Source organism: Salvelinus sp. IW2-2015, linkage group LG35 (genome assembly GCF_002910315.2).
Source record: "Salvelinus sp. IW2-2015 linkage group LG35, ASM291031v2, whole genome shotgun sequence".
Taxonomy (NCBI): Eukaryota; Metazoa; Chordata; class Actinopteri; order Salmoniformes; family Salmonidae; genus Salvelinus; species Salvelinus sp. IW2-2015.
The window spans coordinates 12,441,062-12,463,606 of NC_036874.1; the positions used below are offsets into that span (position 1 = coordinate 12,441,062).

The following is a 22,545-nucleotide window of genomic DNA, read 5'->3' on the forward strand; positions in this document are numbered from 1 at the left end:
CTTTACACCACTAGAGCCGACGCTTGGCATTGTGCATGGTGATCTTAGGCTTGTGTGCGGCTGCTCGGCCATGGAAACCCATATCATGAAGCTCCCGACAAAATCTTTTATACTCCTGTCAGCAATGGGCGTGGCTGGTAATAGACAAATCCACTCATTTGAAGGGCTGTCCACAGTCTTTTGCATGTATAGTGTATCTGTTTTGCATCGGCTGCAACTCAAACCACTGCATCCGCCTATGTTGCCCTTTCGCATCTGCGGTGGAAAGTGGAAGAGCTGCAGCTCTATTTGTCAGACCAGAAGATATTCTGAAAGTCGGTCTTCTCACGGAAACGTCTGTAGCGGCCGAACGGTTTGGCCTACAAACTAAYATGACCACTCTATGGAAAGATGAGACTCTCACGAACACAGTGGTGTTATCTGTTTTACAAGWGTCACGGGACTCGTCTGAAGGTAACCCATACACATTAATGGAAGTATGAAGGTAGTTTTGTGGCAACAATTATTAGGGTTTAAATATGTGTAGAAAATGTAATAATAATATTTCATGAGCTTTCTTATATGTCCTAGATATAGGACAGACACGTCAAAACCTTATTCCGTATGATACATTTGATGGTATTTTCTGCCATTTATGAATATGTCTTTATTGGCTATCACGTTTAATTTGGTCTCTGAGCCTCAGATGGTTCTTTGTTAGTTTTGTTATATTTGACAGACATCTATTTACTCAGCTTTCTATTTACACAGACAAGGCAAATTGGACAACAAGTCTTCTAAATGTGTCATGGCCGGATGCTTAGAGAAATTAAACGAGTGCTGTTGATATGCCAAGTACAATCGAGGAATGATGTTGACATACTCAATCATGACTCATTGAAACTGGATCTGTTATGGAATTGAAATCCCTATGATAGTATGGAAGGTCGGTTTAATCTTTAATGTGGTATGAGAAATGTTGTTCTCCGTGTAATGCCTTTGACTGGTAATGGAGAGACATAATGCGTCACACTGGCAGATTAGCTTGTGTGTGTGTATGTGTTTTTGGTTTTACTGTCCTTGGGGACCAGAAGTCCTCACAAGGATAGTAAAACAAGGAAAATTCATTTCACACAATTCACACAACACATTTCACGCATTTCACACAAGGAAAAAGGCTATTTTAGGCTTAGGGGTTAGGGTTAGGGTTACAATTAGGTTTAGGGTAGCCCTTTCCTGCAGTTGAATGACCAAAGTGCCCTCTAGTGGCCTAATTGGTGGAATGTTTTTCATAATTTCATAATTAATCAACTTTTTTTTTTTTATGCCGAAATCTGTTGTTTCTATGTCAAACGGTTTTGTTATATTTCAGTTCTCTGTGATGTATATAAAGTGTAATATGCACTTAAATGTAAACTTAAAATTGAATACATTTCAACTCTACAGTACATCTAACATGGTACAGGTGYCTTCTTTTTTTGMGCCCATAACCATGTGTGTGAGGTGTATACTTTTGTTTCAAAGTAAATTTGTTGGACTACCAAGAAACACTCTGTGTGACCCTGATTTAGCCCACTACAGTAAAAGGTTATTAAGAGTTAGGGGATTGGGAAAATAGGCTTGTCAATGGGAATCAATTGTTTGGTCCTCACAAGGATAGTAAAACAAACCTGTGTGTGTGTGTGTGTGTGTGTGTGTGTGTGTGTGTGTGTGTGTGTGATGTATTCATCGCAGCCACAATCACCCACCTATGTAGTTTGACGTTTCTTAGGAGAAGTTACATTCKAATAAAACAGTTGAAGTTGGAAGTTTACATACACTTAGTTTGGAGTCATTAAAACTCATTTTTCAACCACTCCACAAATTTCTTGTTAACAAACTATAGTTTTGGCAAGTCGGCCAGGACATCTACTTTGTGCATGACACAAGTAATTTTCCAACAATTGTTTACAGACAGATTATTTCAAGTATAATTCACTGTATCACAATTCCAGTGGGTCAGAAGTTTACATACACTAAGTTGACTGTGCCTTTAAACAGCTTGGAAAGTTCCAGAAAATGATGTCATGGCTTTAGAAGCTTCTGATAGGCTAATTGACATAATTTGAGTCAATTGGAGGTGTACCTGTGGATGTATTTCAAGGCCTACCTTCAAACTCAGTGCCTCTTTGCTTGACATCATGGGAAAATCTAAAGAAATCAGCCAAGACTTCTGAAAAGAATTGTAGACCTCCACAAGTCTGATTCATCCTTGGGAGCAATTTCCAAACGCCTGAAGGTACCAGGCTCATCTGTACAAACAATAGTACACAAGTATAAACACCATGGGGCCACGCAGCCGTCATACCGCTCAGGAAGGAGACGCTTTCTGTCTCCTAGAGATGAACGTACTTTGGTGCGACAAGTGCAAATCAATCCCAGAACAACAGCAAAGGACCTTGTGAAGATGCTAGAGGAAACAGGTACAAAAGTATCTATATCCACAATAAAATGAGCACTATATCGACATAACCTGAAAGGCTGCTCAGCAAGGAAGAAGCCACTGTTCCAAAACCGCCATAAAAAAAGCCAGACTACGGATTGCAACTGCACATGGGGACAAAGATCATTCTTTTTGGAGAAATGTCCTCTGGTCTGATGAAACAAAAATAGACATTTTTGGCCATGATGATCATCGTTATGTTTGGAGGAAAATGGGGGAGGCTTGCAAACCGAAGAACACCATCCCAACTGTGAAGCACGGGAGTGGCAGCATCATGTTGTGGGGGTGCTTTGCTACAGGAGGGACTGGTGCACTTCACAAAAGATGGCATCATGAGGCAGGAAAATGATGTGGATATATTGAAGCAACATCTCAAGACATCAGTCAGGAAGTTGAAGCTTAGTACAATTTTTTTATTTTACCTTTATTTAAACTAGGCAAGTCAGTTAAGAACAAATTCTTATTTTCAATGACGGCCTTGAAACAGTGGGCTAACTGCCTTGTTCAGGGGCAGAACGACAGATGTTTACCTTGTCAGCTCAGGGATTCGATCTTGCAACCTTTTGGTTACTAGTCGAAGGCCGTCAAGGCCGTGACAAATAAAGTTTGATTTTATGTATTTTTTCTCTCTCTCTCTCTCTCTCTCTCTCTCTCTCTCTCTCTCTCTCTCTCCTCCTCTCCTCTCTCTCTCTCTCTCTCTCTCTCTCTCCTCTCTCTCTATTTCAATTAAATTAAATTCAAGGGGCTTATTTGGCATGGGAAATAGATTAACATTGCCAAAGCAAGTGAATTAGTAATAAACAAAAGTGAAATAAACAATAAAAATGAACAGTAAACATTACACTCACAGAAGTTCCAAAACAATAAATACATTTCAAGTGTCATATTATGTATATATACAGTCTTGAACGATGTGCGAATGGTTAAAGTACAAAAGGGAAAATAAAAAACATAAATATGGGTTTTATTTACACTTCTTCACTGGTTGCCCTTTTCTTGTGGCAACAGGTCACAAATATTGCTGCTGTGACTGCACACTGTGGTATTTTCACCCAGTAGATATGGGAGTTTTCAAAATTGGGTTTGTTTTCGAATCTTTGTGGATCTGTGTAATCTGAGGAAATATGTATCTTTCTCTCTCAATTTCAATTCCCTTCTCACCCTCTCTTTCTTTCTTTCTCTCTCTCTCTCTCTCTCTTCTCTCTCTCTCTCTCTCTCACACACACCGCGCGCGCACGCGGGCACACACGCGCACACGCGCACACACTGTGCAGTGATTATCTTAGGTCAGCTTGAAGTGCTCATTTCAGCTGCGACAGGTAGTTAAGGCTTCCCTGGCTGGCAGACAGAATATTTCTGTAGTCTGAATTGGAGCTTGAGAGTTGTGCCTCAGCCAACACACATCATTACAGGGGAATAGCTGATGGACAGGAGAGTCGGCAAGGGCAAGGACATGTGCACCAACTGTCACTGCCTTCTGAGAGAAGAAGCAGATCGCCTGGAGTAGAGGATGATGAGAAGGCTTCATAACATCCAAGGCTTGCGGCTAGGAAAATACTTGTATATGTATAGATATGGAGAGAAACTTTCTGAGCAGGGAGGGTAACATAAAGTCATGCAGSGACACTTGTTAATATTTAGARAATTGCCAGTGAAAACACTTAAGCACGTTGAATAATTTTGAGAGTTTGGCTCGGGAGCTCTCGCYGGTGCCCTAGTTTTATGAGTGTTTAAACTAAAAATAATCTTGTGACATTCTTCTTCAAGCGTGCATATTATCTGTGAGGCTGATTCGAAGCAAGCATCAAGCGGCAGGTGTTCCCTGTCTTTGAGCAGAGCTAGAACTTGAGCTGGAGTASGATGTAAAAGGACGAACAGGTGGTGAAAGTGATGTACTGGATCAACTCTCAATCCCCACAGATGAGCACCGGAAGAAATAGCAAAGAGCAGTGCAAACAAACACTAGCAAAGGGGACCCTGAGTTTGGGAAACCCTGGGTCAGGCAGTATTATTATTTTCCTTTTAGTTTATTGAATACAGTTAAAAAGAAGACAAACAGATCCATATGTTTTTGGGGAATCATCAAGATTACCGGTGTGCTGGAGTTTTTCTTATTTATTTATTTATAAATTTTACCCCCTTTTCTCCCCAATTTTCGTGGTATCCAATCGCTAGTAATTACTATCTWGTCTCATCGCTACAACTCCCGTACGGGCTCGGGAGAGACGAAGGTTGAAAGCCATGCGTCCTCCGAAGCACAACCCAACCAAGCCGCACTGCTTCTTTAACACAGCGCGCCTCCAACCCGGAAGCAAGCCGCACCAATGTGTCGGAGGAAACACCGTGCACCCGGCCCCCTTGGTTAGCGCGCACTGCGCCCGGCCCACCACAGGAGTCGCTGGAGCGCGATGAGACAAGGATATCCCTACCGGCCAAACCCTCCCTAACCCGGACGACGCTAGGCCAATTGTGCGTCGCCCCACGGACCTCCCGGTCACGGCCGGCTGCGACAGAGCCTGGGCGCGAACCCAGAGACTATTATTTTTAATAGTATACTTTTAGCTCCATGTACCTAGTATCACGTTAAGGTGTATGAGTTTACTCTTTAACGTTTATGGAGTACAGCCTTTAGCATTCACTTGAATTCACCCAGGCAGTGATTCCCTGGAATTTTTAAAGACGGAGGTATAGCCTACTCTTGTTGTTGTCGTTGCTGTTCTCCCTCGCTCCCCCAGACTCCTAAYACCGTATCATTCCGTGTCCAAATCACTCAAACCAAATTTCAGTGGACAAGTTGATTGTTCATTTTGTTCAACCTCTACGGCTGCGGCAAACAAACAAGGCTACAAACCCTCCAATTTCAAAAGAAAGGTAACAATTCAGTACCACTCCATTGTGAACAACAATCAAGGCTTTGGGCTCTTCGACTCCAGAGCTGTTTCCTTGCCTTTGTCCTTGGCTGGGAAGCAGCAACTAAAGAGGAGCAGCTAAAGAGGAGAGAATATTTTTCATGTCAACCCCGTCTGCCCGTTATGTGTCCTTGGAAACCTTGGCCTTCACCTCTCCCCCCCCTCATCATCACCAAAGAGAGAAGAATAAATGGAAGAAAGAAAACATTGGCTGACTTTCAAACACCCTTCGAGATCCCCGGCTGCTGTAAGGAATAGGATTAGGCGGCAAGCTCCAGGAACGGCTGGCTGAAAGCTCTCTGTACACTGCTCATAAACAGACCGTTGCTTCAAGGCCAACACTGCCACAGAAACCCACGAGTAAATCCTTCCTTTGTGTCTCTGCTTACTGAGACAAAAAAACGGTGATGGAAATGCTAACCAAGATTATGTCCCAGTTTTCTAGATTGTCACACATAGACCTACTGTGTACAGTAACGTGTCAATGTCTTTCACACCAATAGGTGTCCACTTGATGAGTTTTGATGATTCTTTTTGTTTTCTGCACCATGACAATTTTTTTTTGAAAAGGTAAGGCTTCTTTTTAAGCCTCTGCCTATTTTGCCAGCTTCCGACCCTGAGCTTTATTGTTGTGGATTGGTCAGAAAATGATGCAAGTCGTTCCTGTATCTCATTAAAACAAATGGTGACAGTATCACTTCCTCTTCATGCTCTCTAATGCGAGGCGAACCATCCCCAAGCCTTAATAGGGGGCTTAAAGGGATGTTCATCCACTGTGAGCGATGTCATTACTGCGGCTTTAGAGTATGTGGATCACTAACTTAAGCACACACTGTATCATACAGAGCAAACCCAACGCGGCCAGATGCTGAGGAGAACATCGCGGTCATGGTAGTACAGCAGAAAAGAACATAACATTAGCAGTCGCGGCATCTCTTTTCCCTGTGGAGCACAATGTTGTCCTCCAGTAGTTGTTCTATCCTTAAACAATGCATCTCTTATGGCTAGTAATTGGATTGTCTACAGGCAGTGTTTTTTGGCAGTTCTCTCTCTCCCCAACACAAAGAGACGGAACGCCCCACTCTCTCCTCGCTCCCCTTTGCAATTTCCTCTTGCCCTTTATCTTATCGCTGTGTCCTTTCTCAAAATATATTTTTATTTCCCTCGTTTCATCCCCCCTCGGTAGTCTCTACACCTCTGCCGCCCCTCCTCCTCTTTTCTTATTTTCTCTCCTCCCATGAGGTGCAATTAAAAAGCACCAGCCTTCCCAGAATGCGACACGGGCCCCTCGGCCCCTACGTGGACCCCAGGAAGAGTAACTGATGCTTTTGCAGCGGCTAATGGGGATCCTAATAAATACCAAATACCCCTTGACCTTTTGCGCACAGCACACCCAGGTACCATTTAAACCAGAGGCGTTTATTGAAAAAACCCACAAGCACTTCAATCGTGGTAAAAGCAGCATGGAGCACGGCGAAGGTCATGTGGAAGCTCAATGGAAGCCGATCGATGCCCCCAGGTGATGAAGTTGAGGGTATTTATTATTTAAGAGTCCTCTTCCCTCCTCTTCCACAGAGGTGGGATCAGTGGAAACCTTTTAGAGACCAGTTGGTGGTCCGTGAATCCCCCCGGTCCCTTCCCTCTGATGGATAAGAATGTCTGCTAGCCAGGGTGAATTATTATGATGTGAGTAGGAGAAAAACCTATGAGACATAGAGAGGCCTAAGATTCTGAAGGCGTCTTTGGAGAGTGCCAGTCTGTATAGATACTGTCAGAGTGAATAAAACCATACAGGAGACACACACTGGCACCATGGTTCCGAGGGTCAAGTCGACCTTTAAGCCCCATCATTCGCAGTCCTCCCTTTTCTGTTATCCGGAGATTTTCTTTTATTAAAGGCGTTGAACTGGGAAGCACCCTAACGTTATTGCCATTCTATCCACCGCCCTCTTAACTGTACAGAGAGCACACAGTTCTTTCCCACTCTCCAATTATGTCCCAGAGTGCATCTGGTCTCAGGGGTAGTGTGCATTCGGTGAAGGTGCCAGTAGGGAGGGGTAAACAAGGTGGGAGGACCTTTTTGTCAGGGTTAAATGAAGGGCTAGGCAAATGACGCCTCTACTCTGACTGTCAAATAATACATACAAGCAGCGTGAAGGGTCAACCCCACCCGTTCACACCCGCCTCACCCCCGCTTACTTCCCCCTCATCCCACAGGCACTGTTATGGGTGACATACAGTGTGGAAGATATCATCTACTTTATATTTCCATAGCGACAGAGCCCCAGGTGACAAGTCACTTTCCCAAATCCCCCTCCCCCCCTGTCACTTCTCTCACCCTGGAGACCCAGTCCCAACCCTCCTTTCAATCTCACAGATCTGATGTTGAACCAATAAGGTTTCCATCGTTCTCTCCAGCAAGACACAAATCATCATAATTATAGTCTTGTGTGTGCTGGGGGATGGGCATACTGGATCTTTCACACATAAAGTGTCATTCAAATGTGATGCTTTTCCCACCATTGAAACCTCTTAAGGATCGGACCTTTAAAAAAAAAAAAACGCCTAAAATGACATGCCCAAATCTAATTGCCTGTAGCTCAGGACCTGAAGCAAGGATATGCATATTCTTGAGGGGTGCATTTGAAAGGAAACACTTTGAAAGTTGTGGAAATGTGAAATTAATGTAGGAGAATATAACACATTAGATCTGGTAAAAGATAATAGAAAGAAAAAATATATATTTTTCATCTTTGAAATGCAAGAGAAAGGCCAATATATGACTTAGGAATCTAGGCACAATTTAGATTTTGACCACTAGATGGCAGCAGTGTATGTGCAAAGTTTTAGACTGATCCAATGAACCATTGCATTTCTGTTCAAACTGTTGTATCAAGACTGCCCAAATGTGCCTAATTGGTTTATTAATACATTTTCAAGTTCATAGCTGTGCACTCTTCTCAAACAATAGCATGGCATTCTTTAACTGTAATATTTACTGTAAATTTGACAATGCAGTTAGATTAACAAGAATTTAAGCTTTCTGCCCACATCAGATATGTCCTGGGAAATGTTCTTGTTACTTACAACCTCATGCTAATCACATTAGGCTACGTTAGCTCAACAGTCCCGCGGGGGAAACCGATCCTGTAGAGGTTATTAAACAAACCAGTTGTGAGATGCAGTAGATATGTATAGCTCTCATTATTCTACCTACTGTATTTTCTAAGGGAATGTTCAGTAGTTGTCTTCTTAGAAGTAGACATTCTACACAACACAATGTTTTCTTTGCTAGGTCTCAGGGAATAGGAAGACTTAGCTTCTAGCATATGGAGAAGATTTTCCACAAGAGACACGTACAAGAAGGGTTGTGTTATGAGCTTCTATTGGCTGTCATGGACAAAGTGGAGTTTTTAATGTATATGGTGCATTTGGAAAGTATTCAGACCCCTTGACTTTTCACATTTTTGTTACTTTATTATATTTTGTTACTTTATTCTAAAATGGATGACATTTATTTTTTACCCAAATCAAATTTTATTGGCCACATACAGATATTTAGCAGATGTTATTGCGGGTGTAGCGAAATGCTTGTGTTCCTAGCTCCAACAGTGCAGTAGTATCTAACAATTCACAACAATACACAAATCTAAAAGTAAAACAATGGAATAAAGAAATATATAATTTAAAATATTAGGACGAGAATAAAGAAATATATAAATATTAGGACGAGAAATATATAAATATTAGGACAAGTCACACCTGTCAATATAAGGTCCCATAGTTGACAGTGCATGTCAGAGCAAAAACCAAGCCATAAAGTCGAAAGGATTGTCCGTAGAGCTCCGAGACAGGATTGTGTCGAGGCACAACAGATCTGGGGAAGGGTACCAAAAAAATGTCTACAGCATTGAAGGTCCCCAAGAACACAGTGGCCTCCATCATTCTTAAATGGAAGAAGTTTGGAACCACCAAGACTCTTCCTAGAGCTGGCCGCCTAGCTGTAGGAATAACATTTCTAAATGCCTGTTTTCACTTTGTCATTATTGGGTATTGTGTGTAGATTGATGAGAACCCCCCCCCCCCCCCCCCAATTGAATCAATATTAGAATAAGGCTGTAACGTAACAAAATGTGGAAAAAGTCAAGAGGTCTGAATACTTTCCGAATGCACTTTATATACAGCAATTAATGCATAAATTCAGATTTCACAGTTTGGAGTGCAGCGTCTTACTATTTATTGTGTTATTGCCAAGGGTCCATCTATTGAATGGGAGTTGCCACCTGCTTCTCTCGTCTCATTAGCAGATCTTGCGTACATTCCAGGAGGGAAATCTGTGGCAGGAAACATGCATATTCTGAAAGCTTACTGTTTGTCCGTGTATGAGATGATACAGACGTTGCGTTCCACGTTTTGTAAAAATGCCACATATAGTAGATCAGGATATATATATATATACATTTTTTTACCTTTATTTAACTAGGCAAGTCAGTTAAGAACACATTCTTATTTACAATGACGGCCTGTGATGTTTATGATGTTTATCGAAACATTATCCAAGTCTTACACAGTGATATTTTCACTGCTTCCTATATTAGGTGCAGGGGTGCAACAGGTAAACATTCTCTACTGTACTTGTAGGTGATAACAGTATGTAAGAGGTACAGTGATAGTATGTACATTAAGGAGAGATTAGCTCCACAGCTAGTCTCTGACTGTACGCTGTGGGAGAAGACCGCCTGTCAGTACAGGTTTCTCCTTGCGCTGGATGATGGCAGACCTGGCTGCTCTGCTCTGCTGCTGCTGGCACTGGAGCAAATGCAACAGCCTGGAGCCTACAGGCCCCTACAGGTTCCTATGCACTGCTCCAGCCTCTAGTACAGCTTCACAAGTCTCCTTTCTGGAGACTCAGCTGGGGTCCACAGACCTGCATGGACATCAGAGGGAGCAGAGGAAACTAGCTGTGTGTGTGCTAGAAAAAGTAGCTAGCTGAGTGAGCTAGCCGAAAAGTACCTAGTGAGCTAGCCGAGAGCTGGTAGGAATAGGTACCGATTACAGAATGAGCTACCGTAGAGCTAGCAGAAAGAGCCAGCCAGTGAGCCAGCCTAGAGCTAGCAGAAAGAGCCAGTCAGTGAGCCAGCCTAGAGCTAGCAGAAAGAGCCAGTCAGTGAGCCAGCCTAGAGCTAGTAGAAAGAGCCAGTCAGTGAGCCAGCCTAGAGCTAGCAGAAAGAGCCAGTCAGTGAGCCAGCCTAGAGCTAGCAGAAAGAGCCAGTCAGTGAGCCAGCCTAGGCTAGCAGAAAATAGCAGTCAGTGAGCTAGCAGAAAGAGCCAGTCAGTGAGCCAGCCTAGAGCTAGCAGAAAGAGCCTGCCAGTGAGCAGCCTAGAGCTAGCAAAAGAGCAGTCAGTGAGCCAGCCTAGAGCTAGCAGAAAAGAGCCAGTCAGTGGAGCCAGCCTAGAGCTAGCAGAAAGCGGCCAGCCAGAGAGCAGCCCTAGAGCTAGCAGAAAGAGCCAGTCAGTGAGCTAGCAGAAAGAGCCAGTCAGTGAGCCAGCCTAGAGCTAGCAGAAAGAGCCAGACAGAGAGCCAGCCTAGAGCTAGCAGAAAGAGCCAGCCAGTGAGCCAGCCTAGAGCTAACAGAAAGAGGTACAAAGTGAGCTAGCCAAGAGCCAGTAGAAATAGGAATAGCGAGCGAACCAAGTAAAAAAATCCCAACATGAATTGCTTCATAGTAGAAGTGTGAATCAGCCAAGAGTGTTAGCCGATTGCGCTAGCTGATTGAGATCGCAGGGAGTATGTTGCGTCATCACTTCAAGGCTTGACAGCGATCCAGTGGAAGCTCATCCTATGCTGACGATGCTCGTCATGGTCTCGCTGTGTTGCCAGTCCCTACTGTGACAACTACACTGTTCTGAGCTATGCAAATATATCTTCTAGCTCCTCTGTGAGGACATACAGTAGTTGATAGGACTGGGGGGAGAATTCATTTCTATTAAACCTCACCCCCACAGACTACCCCTCTCCCCATCCTTGGATTAAAACAAACAAATCAAACCCCACTGTACTGAACATGAGCGCATCAACAAGCCCCTCGCCATAGGGATTACACAGCCGAGATAATGAAAAACTGGTAGCAAAATGTATGACGAAGCAGGGGGATTAAAAGAGATTGTACTATACTCTATCGTAGAGAGAAATAGTTAGGGTCAAAAGTCAGGGGTTGACTTACCCAGGCCTACAACTTTATATCTCAGTCTGTTATTCCCTTCCACGACTCATCCCGTCTACTGGCCCCGGACCCAGAGTTTATGTAAACCGATCAGTCTTGTCCGAGTCGTCTGACGTGCTATATGTGTCACGCCGGAGACACAGTGACCCAGATGATGACGTCTTCATGGCTATTTGAGTCGATGGCATGGTCGGTGACATGGTCCATGACATGGTCGGTGACATGGTCGGTGGGGTGTAGTAATCAGCTTGGCACTTTAATCACCAGCCGTCACTCCCTCAAGCCTTTAAGCTCACGGTCGCATTAAGGAACAGCTTTTCGGTCCGTTCACTTTTGGTTCTATTTATATCCCATCCTTGGCTCACTATAGGCCACTGCGTATCCCAGTAGTCGGCTTTAAATATTGTACCATGCGGAGTGCAATGGAATACTCACAAAGTGTTTGCGTTTTCCCCATCATACATCCACCAATCAGCCTGTTCTTGCCTCTATTTAGTCGACTATATTATCCATTTATATCCACAACCATGGTATACTGTATACAGTATCTTTCCTTATTCTCGGTGTAGACCTACTTTCTATGTGGAGTTTTGACTGGAATACTTTGTATGTATGTCTCCTTACTTAGTTTATGTTCTGTTATATCCCCTGATATACAATCTAGGCTTTTGCCCTTTGAAACAACACTGACAATGAGGCTCACAGTTCCCATTCACAGCTAGCATTCACAGCATTTTGGATCCCTCCCTACCCATTAACACAGCAGAAGTGTTTTCTGTTACTGTTGTGAACACCACACAGTTTCAACAGTAAGGGCCCTCCCTGACTAATAGGCCTAGTGCACACATTCTCCCTCAACCAATTATAATCCTTCTTCATCACACTCCACCACTAGTGTGTCTGTGCATACAGGTTATTCATTGGTCGCCTGCTCAGGTATCTGAGGGATCCATTGGTAATTGGGCGGTAAAGGTGTGACTCGGTGCCCCAGACAGAGCATGATTAGAGAGCGGATACTGCATCGTGGTTTGCCCCTCTGTCCCCCCTCTGTCCCCCTGTGTGGAGAGGAAAGGGGGAATGAATAAATAAATCAAAAGGTGTGAAAGTAATGCTTTGTGTTGGTGTATCCTGCCGGAGGGGTTAGGGGAACTTTCAAACCACTGTTACAGTCTGGGCCACACTTCAGAGAGAGGGGGGAACAGGATAACTGTGCCAAGAGCCCATGGCTTCCCTGAAACTACAAACAGAGAGAAAGTGAGAGAAATGGTGGAGTTTAAGAAATGAATTGAGTTCTCAGAGTGAGTAAAGGAGAGTTTGGCTGGTGTTTTAAAGGTTGTTGGATGAGTTAAGGATTTGAAGTTCAACAAATGTTATAAAAGAGATGAACTCTTTTTGACCTTTGCAATTTGTTGTGAAATTAAAGGTGAGTGCACCTGCTGAGTTTTTAAACGAACCAATTATTGGTGAATTGTTAATTGATTGCTACTGTATGTACACCGTGTGTAAAGACTTTTCTCTCTTTACAAAATATTTGGTTTGTCGGAAAATGCTCTATAACCTAACGTTCTACAGATGTAAATGATTTCCCGCAGTATATCCCATATCACAACATACAGTACCAATTCAAAAAAGCTCTCTATAATTACACTCGATGATTATTTCATTTTATTTCCAAATCCACAGGCAGTCTATACTTTGGGGCAATTTGTTTGTAAAGTAGGATGGATCAAAACACACACACACACACACACACACACACACACACACACACACACACCACACACACACACACACACACACACACACACACACACCACACACACACACACACACACACACACACACACACACACACACACACACACACACACACACACACACACACACACACACTTCCTCCCTCGGGGTATCCTCCTCGCCTACACTAATGATGCTGAACGACTCTGCTTTCATTTCTCCAGCTGACGGGTCCTCTCCATCAACAGGTTGGCCAGCTTATTCCAACCCATTTTAATTGGCCCAGGCAAACATTACTCAGGTGGCTGTGTGTGTGTCTGTCTCCACGCATGTGTGTGTGTGTGCTTTTGAGCATCGCACAGCTGACAGCCCAGGCTGCTCTGTTTAATCTCCAGGAGAGACGGAGAGACCGGGGGAGATTTCTACTTCGGCTTCACCTGCTTACTGCTGGAGCCACAGCCTGCGGGCGCTAGAATCAATGCAAACTTCACTCTGCCCTCCGCATCTCCGTCTGGTAACAGGAAGACCTGTCAATTAGTTTACCGAGCTGCAGACTCGGAGTGCCTCCAATTTGTGGTGTAGGCTCTTTCTGCTACAGCTAGTTGCTATTGGTATCAATGTCGTCGAATTGTTGGCACCGTAGGCCCATCCTGGTCTGAAACAACTGACCAATCATGGCACAGTTGTCACCTCCAATCAGATGTGGTGGGTTAGTGGTTAATATAGCATCGGATATAATCTTCTTCCCACAGTGGCTGTGTGTCAATCGATCGTGGTGAGAGTGGTAGGGGGTGGATGGATGGACAGAGGGGTTCGATAGCACAGTATGCAGTCTGTAATCTCGTTGGAGATACTGTAGCATCTGACAGGACTGGGGGGCTGAGATGCTCTGTGTTTGTCTCACGCTCCCTCAGTGGCTAATTAGATGATGCCAGTTAGACTGACTCATCTGTACGCGCATGCTACATGATTATAGCCTTTCTAATCATGTTTGGTTACTCTGTGTATCTGAGTGTGTGTGTGGGGGGGGGGGTTCTGTGTGTGTGATGTGTGTGCCTGCGTGTGTGCATCTGTCTTTTGTGCGTGTGTGTGTGTGTATACAGTATGTTTTCGTGTGCGCATCTGCCTTTTGTCTTGCATTCGGTTGCAAGTTTCAAGGAGCACACACCGCACCGCCATGTTGATGTTAAGATGGCTTTAAGTCAATTAGTTTGGAATATCATGAGGAGTAGGAACTGAAAAACAAGAATAAGGGGGGCAATTAAAATCAGCGCGCATTAAAGCCTCCTGCATCAAAATATTAATTAGGGTGCGGAGGATGCAAATGAGAAAGCCGTCTCTCTCTCTCTCTCTCTCTCTCTCTCTCTCTCTCTCTCTGTCTCTCTCTCTCTCTCTCTCTCTCTCTCTCTCTCTCTCTCTCTCTCTCTCTCTCTCTCTCTCTCTCTCTCTCTGTCTTTCTCTCTCTTCTCTCTCTTCTCTCTCTCTCTCTCTCCCCACCCCCCCCCTTCCTCCCCCCAGGTGAGGGCTATCAGGGTGGACAACTTGAGGAACTAGGCCTATTAAGTTCATTGGCTGGGTCTTGTTTTTTGGCTGTGGTGTCTGAAACCATAACACCAAATAGAAGAGGCCAATCAGGTACAGGGATAGTCTACTTTATATGTCATTAGGGTTTGTCAAGTTGTTAGTTTTCCCCCGAGGAACATTATAAAGGCGAAATGAAGAGCGAGGGAGTCACGTTATTGGTTCGCTGTGTTGTGTTGTGGTCTGGGTACTGCTTCCATGGTGGCCACCCGTGCTGAGATGATGACGATACCAACTGTAACAACAGCCATACAGGCACACTGCAGTCAGTACTTTGTTTAGGGGTGATATAGTGTAAGGGACCTTGTCAGACCAAATCTCATATCCCGATATAGGTCATTTCATATCCCGATAACTATACATATCACGATATAGCAMATTTTCTGTAAATTCAACTAATAAATAGTTTTAATAAAATGACCACATGTAAAGGCCTATTTCTTATTACATTTTGAATTATACTCAACAAATAAAAGGTACTTACTCATGTTTGATTATTTCTCCTTTTATTTAGAACCTTTGTGCAAATTTTCAATTAACAAAATGTATTAATGTATAAAATCTAAAAAGGTAAATAGAAAACACTTCAACTATAGTTGCAAACAAAATAAATATAGACCTAAWATATATATATTTTTGGGGGCTTGTCTGTTTTGCATGTTATTTTGGCATTAATACGTGTCACACATCAATTTGTATTTGGTACCTTTGGTCGAGTGTTAGCACCAACTCACGAAACCCCCGTTTCTCGACCGTGTAAATTGGGGCCATGTCTTTGCAGATGTAAGTTGTAACGGCAGCTGTTATCTCCTTCCATCTTCRTGATTCTTTGCCATATGGTGTGCCGCGGGAAAAAGCCTCTTGTAACGTCTGAGTCGGGGGTTTGTTTTGAGCACTCGACTGTACTTTTTTGGGTCTCATCTGTAGACTCTCTCCGTACTGTTTCACATGAATCTTTTTWAATTTTTTWATTTTACCGCCTTATCTCCCAAATTKCGTAGTATTCAATTGTTAGTAGTTACTATCTTGTCTCATCGCTACAACTCCCGTACRGSCTCGGGAGAGACGAAGGTCGAAAGCCATGCGCCCTACGAAACACAACCCAACCAAGCCGCACTGCTTCTTAACACAGCGCGCATCCAACCCGGAAGCCAGTCGCACCAATGTGTCGGAGGAAACACCGTGCACCTGGCGACCTGGTTAGCCTGCACTGCGCCCGGCCTCCCACAGTAGTCGCTAGTGCGCGATGAGACAAGGATATCCCTACCGGCCAAACCCTCCCTAACCCGGACGACACTAGGCCAATTGTGCGTCGCCCCATGGACCTGAGCTCGAACCCAGAGTCTGGTGGCACAGCTAGCACTGCGATGCAGTGCCCTAGACCACTGCGCCACCCGGGAGGCCCCCTGTTTCACATGATTCTAGCGTAGGTGGTAAAAGAGGTTAGTGGTGTTTGAGCCTGTTGTCAAGACCGGCCTGCGCCATATTTTGCAGAGGATGGTTATCTGGTCCGTGTCAGACTTTTCATACCCAAACCACGTCCACGCGACCGAAGTAGCCCCTCTTTTAGGTACGAGCTCCGTGTCTCCGTGCTCTGTGTCACGTTCACTCTCCTCCATGTTTGTTTGTGTTGCACATTTCCTTTCACATGGCACGTGTGGAAGAGCGCAAAGCGTCGTCCAATTGCCGAAAAATATTGCCGTAAAGAGTGGGATTTGCGACACCACGAAATGCACGATAGAGCATAATATGAAACGATAGACGTTTTTCTATCGTCACACGATATATATCATCATATCGCCCAGCCCAGATTGTCTACAAGTAAGTTGTCAACAGGTATTATTGCCTTGAACCGTTCTGAAGTACATTCCCATTTATGACATTTTCTATGCTGGTAAATGGTTTGAATCAGCATTCAGTTGGACGTTAGAGCAGGTCACCAGCCGGTGTGTGTCTGCTCTGTGTGGCTGTACATCGAGAGGCAGACTTTACACACACTGTCTCCCACTCTCTCCCTGCCTCATCCTCTCCCAGCTCTCTGCTACAGCCGGTTGGGACTCGCACCGGTGCTACATCACTGTCAGACACACACACACACACACACACACACACACACACACACACACACCACACACACACACACACACACACACACACACACACACACACACACACACACACACACACACACACACACACACACCACACACACCACACACACACACACAATCACACACAGACACATACAGACAGACACAGACACAGAACGCCCACACGCACACGCACACGCACACATACACAGACAAACACATAAACACACACGTCTTCACATTCAACAGGGTCAGCTCCCCTCAGGCTGATGGATTAGATCATGTGCATCAGTAAACAGCTCCTATCACAGCAGCTTTGTCTCCATGGCAATCATGTCGTTTTTATGTTTGATTCAAACAGAGGCTCTATTGCTGTTGCCTATATACTGCTGATCATTTCACAGTTTCCTTCCAGTGACCAGAGAATGTGTGATGTTCACCATTAGGGAGTTAGAGAGGTTTGAGAGTTCATTGGCCTCAAGGGATCTAGGTCGGTGTGGGTGGAATGCTCTCTTGGGGAGGTTCCGTGAGATTGAAGTGGGTGGGAAACTATTTTGAAAGTAGCAATAACCATTTCAGGTAATACAGTGTGTTTTGACAAAAGTGGCGCTTTTTTTTAACGTTGTCACCAATCTCTCTGACTTATTCGTAGTAGACTGAAACAAGGTAAGGTGAGCCAGACATTTCTCTTACAGCCTGTGGGTGTTTTGCCCACAGTAGGTGGTTTCAGCAGGATGTGGAGGTGGATGTTTCTCCCGAGAGGGCAAAACTCACTGGGCTCCAGACAGCTACTCTGACTGGGAACTGTAGACAAAAAAAGAATGATTGTATTAGAAATATCCGAGGGGTAGCTGGCAAACCCGAGGACACAAAGGTCTGACGATCCAGACGAATGTCACACTTGCGACAGACACCGCATGACATGAAAGGAAAGAGTACATCCCTGATGGAAATTCTTGAAACTAAGGATATAACATTGCAACAATTACCCCATGAGGGAAAAGTACATTCGTGAAGGTTTAGCGATCGTCAGCTCGAATAGGTCAAATTAATTTTGGCCACTCGTCCTGTATTGATTTTCATTGACTCTGCTGTCAGTTGTGTGTCTGAGGTTAAACTCTGACATKGATATTCCATACTGATWGTTAAATAAAGGTTAAATAAAAAATAAAATACTGCTGAAAACTCCACTCTGATTGATAGCCTTGGTATTTCTTACATTCCTCCTCCTTACCGTTCTCTTTGCTGTTAAGACCCGACCCCCCCCGCCCCGTCTCTCTTTCCCGGAACACGTTCATAACACATTTTACCCTCCCTGGCTTTCCCAATATGCTCTCATCCTCTTCTCAACTTCACCCCCCCCCCCTTACACTCATTGCAGTTCCATGCTACACAGAACACCTCTAAGTACGTTCAACAAATTTGATTCCTGAACACTGACAAGTCGAGGCTAAAGCTGTACCCCAGCTACCACTCACTGGACCTGAACAGGAAGCTACATGGACAGATGCGTTGACGTTAATGAGGCTAGCATTACCCTGGTGATGGTAATTGGACACCCGCAATCAGTTACAAGAGTGGTGTAATGAATATGGATATACCAGAAGTTCTATCTATTCAAATCACCGTGTATGCTACCGGGCTATTTCTCTCACGGTTTCTGGTAGAGTTTGAGAGCTTAATTGAACAAGATGGCTGAACAAATTAGTATTATAGATCATTTTTTTTGTCTCTGGTTATTCTTCCTTCGTCAATGGTAATTACTGATGGTCCTCACTGAAAGGTGGCCAATGTTCCATACAGTAATATACAGTAAGTATGGTTCTCCAACAATGCCTTCAACATTGTCCCTGAGAGGGCTAATGAAGTTATAGCCTATTGAATACCATTTCAATATTGTCAATGCAGAGAGGTGATCAAGTCATCCATTTTGTTTCTTTAACTTGAATGAACAGAACAGTTTATTTGTTGATTAACCCTATAGGGTAAGAGGTTACTCAGAGGGAATGTTGTTCTGTCATGCCATTTGTCTCAAGTACACCTTTCGTCTGATGGTATTTGTGCCTGTGTGCTGATGTGTATTGTGTGTGGGTGTGTGTGTGTGTGTGTGTGTGTGGTGTGTGTGTGTGTGTGTGTGTGTGTGTGTGTGTGTGTGTGTGTGTGTGGGTGTGTGTGTGTGTGGTGTGTCTGTGTGTCTGTGTGTCTGTGTGTCTGTGTCTGTGCTGTGGTGTGCGTGAGTGATTGATTGATCATGTGTATCCAGGTCTCTAGTATAGCCAACCTGACCCTGTTGCCTAGCCAGTGACAGCTTTGATAAATGAACATCCACCAGCCAATGTCTCACAAATAGGTTTCTCTGCACTCTGTACACACAATGCCCAGTAACACACATACAGTCTCTCCCACTCATCTCCAACATAGAATATATACCCATGAACACACACGCACATGCTTGTACACACACACACACACACACACATACACATGCTGGAAAACACATACACACACACTCTCTCTCTCTCACACACACAAACACACACCCACTCTCTCTCTTTCTCTCTCTCGCTCTCTCTCTCACACACACACACAATAAATGATATGAATGACTCTACTGTGACATGCTCCTGTACAGGAGCTCCTGAGTTGCTARGGGGAAGAAATTAGATTMATTCATATTTGCTTAAATTAATGTTAAAGTAATTATGGTTGCGTAGCAATTGCAATGTTTGCTCTTTTTAATAAAAAAAAAATCAATTTGGTATATGGGAGCATATCGAAACAGTTTATTACAGCATTTCAAATGGTTATCTTATAATTAATTGGTATGAMTTTAAACACATGATATGTGATTACATTYCAGTTTGGCGAGCAGCTGTTATTACAAAWTCATTTCTACTGTCTCATGTGTCTCCCAGCACTCGCGTGTGGCACTCACTACACCGAGAATCTATAGATGGATGGATGGTGTTGTTGTTTTTGTGGCTGACTGTCAAGGTTAGATTATAGATTCCTCACTTAAGCTTTGATGGTTAATGGTCGGTATTACCTGAATGTGATGACCAAAGCCACTCCTGTGTGTAAAATGTATTGATAAATACCCCAGTAACCCTACCTGCACCAAGTGCTCATACAGCCACCAAGGCACCTTGGTGAAGGGCCTCTGAAATAAATAAAGTTTATGTTTGGGCCATGGGGCCATGGGGCCCTGGGACCCTGGGAGTAATGTGTGATGGATTGATCTGTTACCTCTCTCACCTGAGTCCATCAATCATCTGTGCTTAGTTGCTGCTGTTTTCAATAGGAGTTTTCCACACCCCACTGCTCCCTGACGTTCGCCGCCGCCGGGATCGGTATTGAGGAGTATTAGCTATCGTTTTTTTCCTCTGTGTGCTCTGAAACACGATTTGTCATCAAATTGCAACAGTACAGTCAAGTGCTCACTATGCATAGTGAGAGTCCTTCACAAACGGAAATGGAGAATATGCTTTTGAGAGTCTTTGTTTGCTGGCAACGGACTTCGCAACGAGAYCTGCTAGAGACAGGAAAAAGTTCACTTTGGTTCACAGAGTTTTCACAGTGTCGGCAAGATGTCAGTGACGTACAWTACATTCATAGCATATATGAAACTACCGAACAAAAATWGTTACAGTTCATATAAGGAAATCAGTCAATTTAAATAAATTCATTAGGCCCTAATCTATGGATTTCCCGTGACTGGGCAGTGACTCTAGCTGTAGGGTAGCAGTGCCCAAGTTATGCATGCTTATCTCTACTCTGAATCGGCCGCTATGTGCTTAGCTATAGCTGGACGGTAGCAGTGCCCTCTCATTCTCAATGTAAGGTGAATCCCTGTCAGGGTCAACCCAGCTGAAGTGGGCTGAGATGTGTGTTAGATGGGAGGTGACTAGCTGCGTGGTTGGTGGGTAGGGGTGTGTGTTAGATGGGAGGTGACTAGCTGCGTGGTTGGTGGGTAGGGGTGTGTGTTAGATGGGAGGTGACTAGCTGCGTGGTTGGTGGGTAGGGATATGTGTTAGATGGGAGGTGACTAGCTGCGTGGTTGGTGGGTAGGGATGTATGTTAGATGGGAGGTGACTAGCTGCGTGGTTGGTTGGTGGGTGGGTGCATGTTTTAGATGGGAGGCGACTGACCGTGGCAGTGGAGAGACAACACACTGAGAGCCCTGTCACTGAGCCCTGCAACCACACATCAGACTTAAAGGTTTTGGAGCAAAGTGGCCGTGTAAAGAATTATGAGTGAGAAAGGCACTGCAGTCCTCCAAGGGATAAAATCGAGTAAATAGCCTGGTAACACTCTCTATCTACTAAAACTGACCCTAGCTCTAACCCGAAACTTAACCCTAGCCCTAACCTTTACCCTTATTCTAACCCTAACCGTAACCTTAGAAATCAGTTGCTTAGCAACGTATAGTTTGTTGATAGTATGACCATCTGTAGAGCATCTACAGATGGAAAATCTGGACTATCCAGGTGACCAACTGCCCTAATATATGACATGGAGCTGATAGTGTGTATATGACACCAATCACTCAGCCACGTCACCTATGAACCCTCATCCCTGCACCCTCCGCACTCTCCACTTACCTTATCAGCTGACCACAGTAGGCAATGTGGTAGGGTGAAAGGTCAACAATGTGAGAGGCTTTCTGGGTAATCTGAAAAGCACATATTGTAGGCTACTATTACATGTAGGCTATGATTATTTAGATTAAAAAGAAATCTGAGGCAGAAATATTCGAGGGTCAGAGGAAAGCTGAGTTGGGGTTTGCAGGGAGGAGGCTTGCATGACGATAAGAGAGTTTGACGTCTGTCTCCGCCACCCAAACCACATCAGACAAGCCAAACCCTGGCGTCTTAGCCGCCCACTGCATTGCACAGTCCGGCCAAATTCAAATGACTCGGGTTAGAGAAACTATCGCTCCCCTTCTCGCCTCCTGTGTTCTGTTGCCTCTGCTTCGTGAATGTTTTGTCGCCTCAAGGGACGATTTTACATTTGCGTATCTGCCGAGCCACACAATAACTGCTCATAAGAACCGCACCACTTTCATGTGCCAGGTTGCTGYGTTGATGTGTTGTTGCGTTGATGTGTTGTTGCRTCAGATAGACACCGTATCTGTGTTGAGCTCTGTTTACGGGTGAACATGAAGGTGCACATAATATTTTTTCAGACGGATGGGTTACTGTACCTTTTAGTTCTGTTTTCAAGCCCTACAGTGCATGTAATGGCCAGTCCTGCGGTATATCTTGGCCTAGTTTCCGCTCTTGTTATTACTCAATTTTCAGGCTTCCAGTTGGTGTGTCTCTCCTGCAACTCTTTTGCTCAGTAACACAATGAGGACACCGATTCCTCTGTTCACAGCTCTTTCCATTACAGCCAGCCGCGTATCGCATATTTCTTCATATGAGAAGAAAAAGACCATCCAATCTCGCTCTTAAGGGCTGTGGGATTGAATAAAAGCCTCTGAGCATTTCTTATTAAGGTTGTGAAGGGAATTTAATAACCTCAAATGAAGTGCATCTACAACC

The 22,545-nt window shown here is 44.3% G+C and overlaps 1 protein-coding gene across 2 annotated transcripts in view; it reads left to right on the forward strand.

Moving 5' to 3' along the window:
* The window catches only part of LOC111959136 (mannosyl-oligosaccharide 1,2-alpha-mannosidase IA), a 239,554-nt gene that overhangs the window by 117,901 nt on the left and 99,108 nt on the right, over positions 1-22,545 (forward strand). The window lies entirely within an intron of this gene.